This window comes from Asterias amurensis, chromosome 15 (genome assembly GCF_032118995.1).
Source record: "Asterias amurensis chromosome 15, ASM3211899v1".
In the NCBI taxonomy this organism is placed as follows: Eukaryota; Metazoa; Echinodermata; class Asteroidea; order Forcipulatida; family Asteriidae; genus Asterias; species Asterias amurensis.
The window spans coordinates 13148276-13154624 of NC_092662.1; the positions used below are offsets into that span (position 1 = coordinate 13148276).

General features: G+C 39.1%; 1 protein-coding gene across 1 annotated transcript in view; it reads right to left on the reverse strand.

Annotated features, from left to right (window-relative positions):
* LOC139947870 (guanine nucleotide-binding protein-like 1) overlaps window positions 1-6349 on the reverse strand; it is a 395329-nt gene that overhangs the window by 179807 nt on the left and 209173 nt on the right. The gene's annotated exons all lie outside the window — the stretch shown is intronic.

A 6349-nucleotide genomic window follows, 5' to 3' on the forward strand; every position in this document is an offset into this window, starting at 1 on the left:
TTATGAGCATAAAACATTTCTTGGTAACGAGTAATGGGGAGAGGTTGATATGAAACATTGTGAGAAACGGCTCCCTCTGAAGTAATGAAGTTTTCGAGAAAGAAGTAATTTTCCACGAATTTGGTTTCGAGACCTCAGATTTAGAATTTGAGGTCTCGAAATCAAGCATCTGAACGCACACAACTTCGTGTGCCAAGGTGTTTTGTTTTTTCTTCCATTATTATCTCGCAACTTCGATGACCAATCGAGCTAAAATTTTCACAGGTTTGTTATTTTATGCATACACCAAGTGAGAAGACTGGTCTTTGACAATTACCAATAGATACTTTGGATAAAGTCCTTTAAATAGATGTTCCTACTCTTCAAGGATTCCTTTATAAACATGCACTACCACACTGGTGACCACATACCAGTCCTAGATTACTGGACCTTTGGTTTCATGTCCCATTCCATGGACAAAATGATAAAAGTATCTTTCTCAAGGACACAAGTGTCAACCGGGACTCGAATCCACAATCTGGATCTGTTGATCAGAAACGCCAGAGCTTAGTCCTGTAGCCTACCTTTCAAAAGCCAGGTGTTAATTTACAGCATGTGTGTGTTGCAACATAAAAACTGAATAGAGGATCAAAATTTACATAGTTTTTTGGGTGGTGAAGTAGTACCAGTGTAATTGTGGGAAAACTTTCCGAATCCTGCCACCAGCTTTTCACATTTTTTTTTTTTTTTACAAAAAGGATTACCTCATTTCTAGAAAAAAATTAGTAAATTATTTAATACTTTATTTCATAACAAATGAAAAAGTGTTTGGAGAATATGGAAACTTCTCGCGAGAAAAAACAACAGCCCTTTCAACTTTGTGGACATGTGAATAAATGTGCAGCGCAAGAAAAGTTCACCAAACCACCAAACTAACCAAAGTGTTCCTATTTTAATTAAATTCTTTCTTTTTGGACACCAAGAAGAAAGGAACTCCACAGAGTGAGTAAAAGAAGCGGGAGGTGATAAAGCGATTGTCTGCTATTGAATATCGGAGACACAACTGGCAGCAGAAAATGGTCACCAGAGAATGTCTGTCGGCCTAAACGTTGAAAAACAACTTTGTTTGAACCTTACAATTGACCAAGTTGATTGAGCGGGTTGTAAGCGGATTAGCTCGTGGGGGCTAGGATCGTTTTGTTCCCGGCAGACAGGCGACGAAGAAAAGGCACACAACAATCTCGAATCTTGTTTTTTGATAACATGCTGAATTTTTCTGAAACTTAATGAATGTTCCTTCTATTCTACGGTTCACAACGTTCCCTGATGTAAATTCTGCAACAAATGCTGATAGGCCTAGGCTAGGGCCTATAGAGGATTTGAGACATTTATGGTGGAGCTTATTTTGCTGGTGTAAATTAAACACTAGTTTGAGAAGAATTCACAAATAAATGTAATTCTACAAATAAATGAAACGTAACACACAAAATGGACGAGAGCAACATAAACTCACGACGGAAGAAGACAGCCCCTTCAACTTACACGTTGAAACCCGGTTGGGCCTAATTGTGGCGCAATTCGCGTTTACATTTAAAAGTGGTTGTCTGCCGAGTGGAAAATGTTCTAAATTTATTTAAGTCAAATAAAATGAGAAACTCTTCAAAGCTTAGCCTGCTTACGGTATCTATGAGCCTTTTATCGAAGATTGTGGGAATTGTTTTCAAGAACAACAGCCAAAATGTATAATAACAACGTCGTTTGTCTTGTCAGTGTTGGTGAAATGTCACGTAGGTCGAGTTGTCTTATTATACAGAAAGAACGTGGTCTCGCCATTATAGATTAGTTCACGTACCTTACAGGAGTGATTTGGCGTCCTTTTGTTCCGTAATGCGGCGACAAATTCGGTTGTCTATGAATTGGCGACATCCCAAAGTCGAACACAAATCAAAAGTAGTTTTCACTGAGACATGGACTTTCAGATATTGTGAAGAAAGCAAGATCTTTGTCCGGTCAAATGAGCGGTCGGTTTTCGATCCAGTAAACGTGCCATCGGGAACAATACTACCAGGGAAGGCTGGTCCCTTCGCCTCATATATGAACTTCGCAGGACTTCCACATTATGAACTTGGAGCAAACTATGGCTTCAAAGTTAATGGTCACCAAGGTCTGGTCAAAATCATATTAGACCTACTTCTTAGGGTTTCATCAGATCATAGAAAATCTCTGTACAGTTTACGTGAGATTAGCCTCTATATTTTCCCCCGACAACTCCGACATTTTGCATCTTCGTATACTAGAGGCAATTGTCAAATGAATAAGTATTTTTTTCACAGGACTCGGGAAAGTACTGAGTATACAGTGCTACATACATCGGTGTATATGGGTAAAAACCAAAAATTAATAATAAAGTATTTGTTTTATTTGGGGGGGGGGCGGGGGCTAGCGGAGGAAAGTCAAAACTAATTACTTTTTTATTTTTTATATTTTTTTAAAAATATATTTTATGTTGGGGGGGGGGGGGTAGGGTATATCAACCATTATTTTGTTTGTGCATTTTTGTTTCGAGTTCTGGTCGGGCTGGGGGCTCTGGTAACGCTACAGTATATAGCTCCGTTAATCCGTGGCTGTTTGAGAGTCTACATCCACATGAGAACATGCACATAAACTCTGACAATAAAACTTAAAATCGTTCAACAATTGTTTGCTACTTCTACAACTACAACCTAATAGATGAAATTAATTCAAAAATTTGTTTAATTTAATGCCCTAGGCATATGCATAATTCAAAACTATTATTATGTAAACAGGTGTTCTCGTCCATCATATATATAAAGTTTATTTTATTAAAAATACTAATTTATTTTTGAAAGACTTTTATTTGACCAAATTTACATCCGAGCAAATTGTGTAAGTCATGCATGGGTCACGATAAAGTTGATTGCGTCCCTCCTCATGTGAAATAGAATTGTGTCTCGGGAATAAATATGTTGGATTCCAGCATATTCACTGCACAAAGCTATAACTTTGCTTCATTTGCCAAGATAGGCCTACTCAATTCGGATCCTTCACTAGTCATTGGATCCATTCTTCAGGTCCGCACGGGGGGTCGTTCTAGAGCTATGTGGTGTCCTTTTTGAAGGCAATGTTCCTTTTCTCCATAGACTCTGTCGAATGAGAAGTGTTGTTCCTTTCTGTCTGGACAGAGAGAGAGAGAGGGAATTTGGTGCTCAAAAGAAACCCATTTTTTTGTAAGGCCAGTAAAATGGCGTATCGAAGGGGTGTGGAGGGATGTTTTTTGACGCCGGCAAGAGATTGAGTTAGAGCGGGTGAATGGAGTCAACAGAGCACAAAAAGGTTGTTTAGATGAATTAACGGATAATCCCTTTTGTGGTCATCGGGCATCCCTTTGTGAAGTCGCCAGCAACAGATCGATTAGGCCCCCATATAAGGACTAACCGCTGCAGGGGTTTTACTGCACTTTACTGGTCAACCGTTCTATAGGTGGCCATAAGAAGGGGGTGTCCTTTCATTACATTTCAGGTAAGGTAAAATTCGTTAGCATATGGAAGGAAGTTGTTGGACTTAAAGAATGCTAGGTCTTTTGATAAGGTTGGGCCTTTTTATATCTTGATAAAGTCTGTGGGGCAAACAAGTGGAACGACCGGGCACGCCCCATGCGGCAACCCACACACTTTACTGGCTCGAGGAGGCAACGGCGGACGGGCAGCACGGAGCCAAGAACGGCACGCGACATCGGTTGGAGATGGTAAAGAGCCTTTAGGCCACGGAGATTGGGTTAAACCACAAGACAACATCACTGTGATGAACAGCTAGCAATATTGATGAAGGTTATGTCTGCAAACAGCTGGGATTGAAATGACTTTTTGGTGAGACACTTTTGTGAATTTGTGTTATTGTAGTTGGTATAAATGTGTTTTCGAAATTTCGGCATCACAAGTGGAAGTAGGGTCGAATGGAAATTTGTTTTTGTCGATGAATTCTGTTGCCGGTTTTATTTATTTTCGGGAAAAGGAAAAAAAAATTACAACATCTAATGAAGCAAGTCCATTACTGAATGATTTAACTGCTGTATTCCAATTTGTTACTCTGTTTGCGAAATTTATATTTGGGCGGGGGGCATGTGGAATAAGCAATATTAACAAACCTTGAATTTCGATTTGTGTGTCAAAAGAAACAGACTTAACTTTCATTCAAACTGATATTTTGGAAAATGAAAGTCAGTTAAAACCACCAAATACATTGACAGTACAGACGAAATAGACAAAAAATACCCAACCGGCTAAGATCGTCATTTTCATTCTTGATTAAACTACAAAATTAATTGTTAAATTTATGTGGAAAGCCATTGAATGAAAAGTACTGATGTTCAAGATATTTAATCTCAAACATCTGGCTCATTATAAGGCATTACTTTGTTCGTAAAAAAATCAATATTTCGAGAGGGTGGGTGGGTCAAAGCAATTTATAACTGTGCAACATTGACTATTCTTAATGGCCCCGAAGTAAGATTCTTATGTTTTGTTTATAGTGAGAAAAATGGCGGTTGGTTTAGGCCATGTTTTCCAAATAAGATGCCAAGTATCTTATTCACAAAAAGGAAAATCATGTTTTTGGAAGATGACGACATCTCACCCCTTAATACTTGTCAGTAACGCCCCTTTCGGCTTATAAAGGGGGCGGGATGGGAAAGGTGTGGTTGAGATTTTGTCCACATTATAAGTAGAGCAAACGTTTTTTTTTGCATTCACAACCACGAAGGGAAAATCAAAAGTGGTCAAACGTACCAACAGACGACCGTCTCAAATTTGACTTAATCAAGGTGTTTTATGGCAGTCAGATCACTTTGTACCTTTGCCACTTCGTACCCTGGACACTTCGTACCCTGGACACTTCGTACCCTGGACACTTCGTACCCTGGACACTTCGTACCCTGGACACTTCGTACCTTTTGCAATATACGAACAAGTGACTTTGGACACTTTATTACCCAGGTCACTTCGTACCTTCTTTCAAAAAGTATGATCTAAAAGCAAATTAACTTGATAACAAACAATTAAGGAAAAACATTTGCGTACCAATTAACTTTTTAAAGAAATTAAAGTTTAACAAAACAACAGTTAAGGTAAAAAAGAATAACTTTCCGTATGGCGCCACCACTTTTTCACTCATTTTTACAAAAAGGGATATCTCATTGAGGTAAATTAGATACTGTATTATTTCATACCGAATGAAAAAGTGGTGGCGCCGTACGGAAACTTTTCCCATACGAAGTCAAGACGAAGTGAAAATTTTGTCAAGGTGCAAAGTGTCCCGAAGGTACAGGTAAGAAATGGAAGAGCGAGGTATGTAACATCCGTTCTGTGATCTGATAATAAAGTTCGTTCTTGAGACGCTACAAAAGGCTTAACGACCCTCACTGACAATGGGCGGAATGCATGATTTCTCATTGTATAACAAACGCTGATGTACATGTACATTGTAGCATTTCTCTCAAGGATTTGCTTCACTGTACCATGGAGGAATAAATTTATTCCTCCATGACTGTACAGAGTACAATCATTGAGAAAGCATGATCAGTTTCCAGTGAGATCGAATCCCACCCGAGCAAAAATGCCTGTGTTTTTTTTGCACAGAACTCTGGTAAAAACTGAGTATACAGTGCTAAAAACACATCGGTGTATATGGGTAAAAACAAAAAATGAATATTCTCTATCCCCGATGCAAAATTTACCATCTGCCAGTGAACTACACAAAGATAATCCCCTTCAATGGTTTGCCGCTCTGTTGCTACCCCGCCCCCTCCACATCAATAGACTCGCCCACCAGTCGATGCTCATCTATAGCGGTGTTCGCCTATGATTGTCCAAACGCAATTCTTGTTCACCTTTTTGCAAAAGTCAAGAACTGTGTATGGACATCAATGGCTGACATTAGCAAAACAATTGCTTCATCGTGACGTCACAGCACCAACGAGGCACAAGAAGTACAATCAGTCAATCCTGCAAGGCTTACAACGAATTATAAATATACATGTGTATATATATATATTTTGTTTTAACTTTTCGTATGGCGCCACCACTTTTTCACTAATTTTTACAAAAAGGGATTTCTTATCGAATTCCATAGACCCTTCCCATGAAATATGTAAATTGCACAAAGCGCGTGTGCACTAACGTTTTGGTTGGCAAAATGAGGGAACATCGCGCTGTTTTGTACACGGCTAATGGGTGCGTGAAGCACACGCGATTGCGCGTCTGCTTAGTGCACAACTCTATGGTGTTTGCCAACCAACATGCGTGAATGTAATTAGCATATTTTATGGCAAGGGTCCATTAGATACTGTATTATT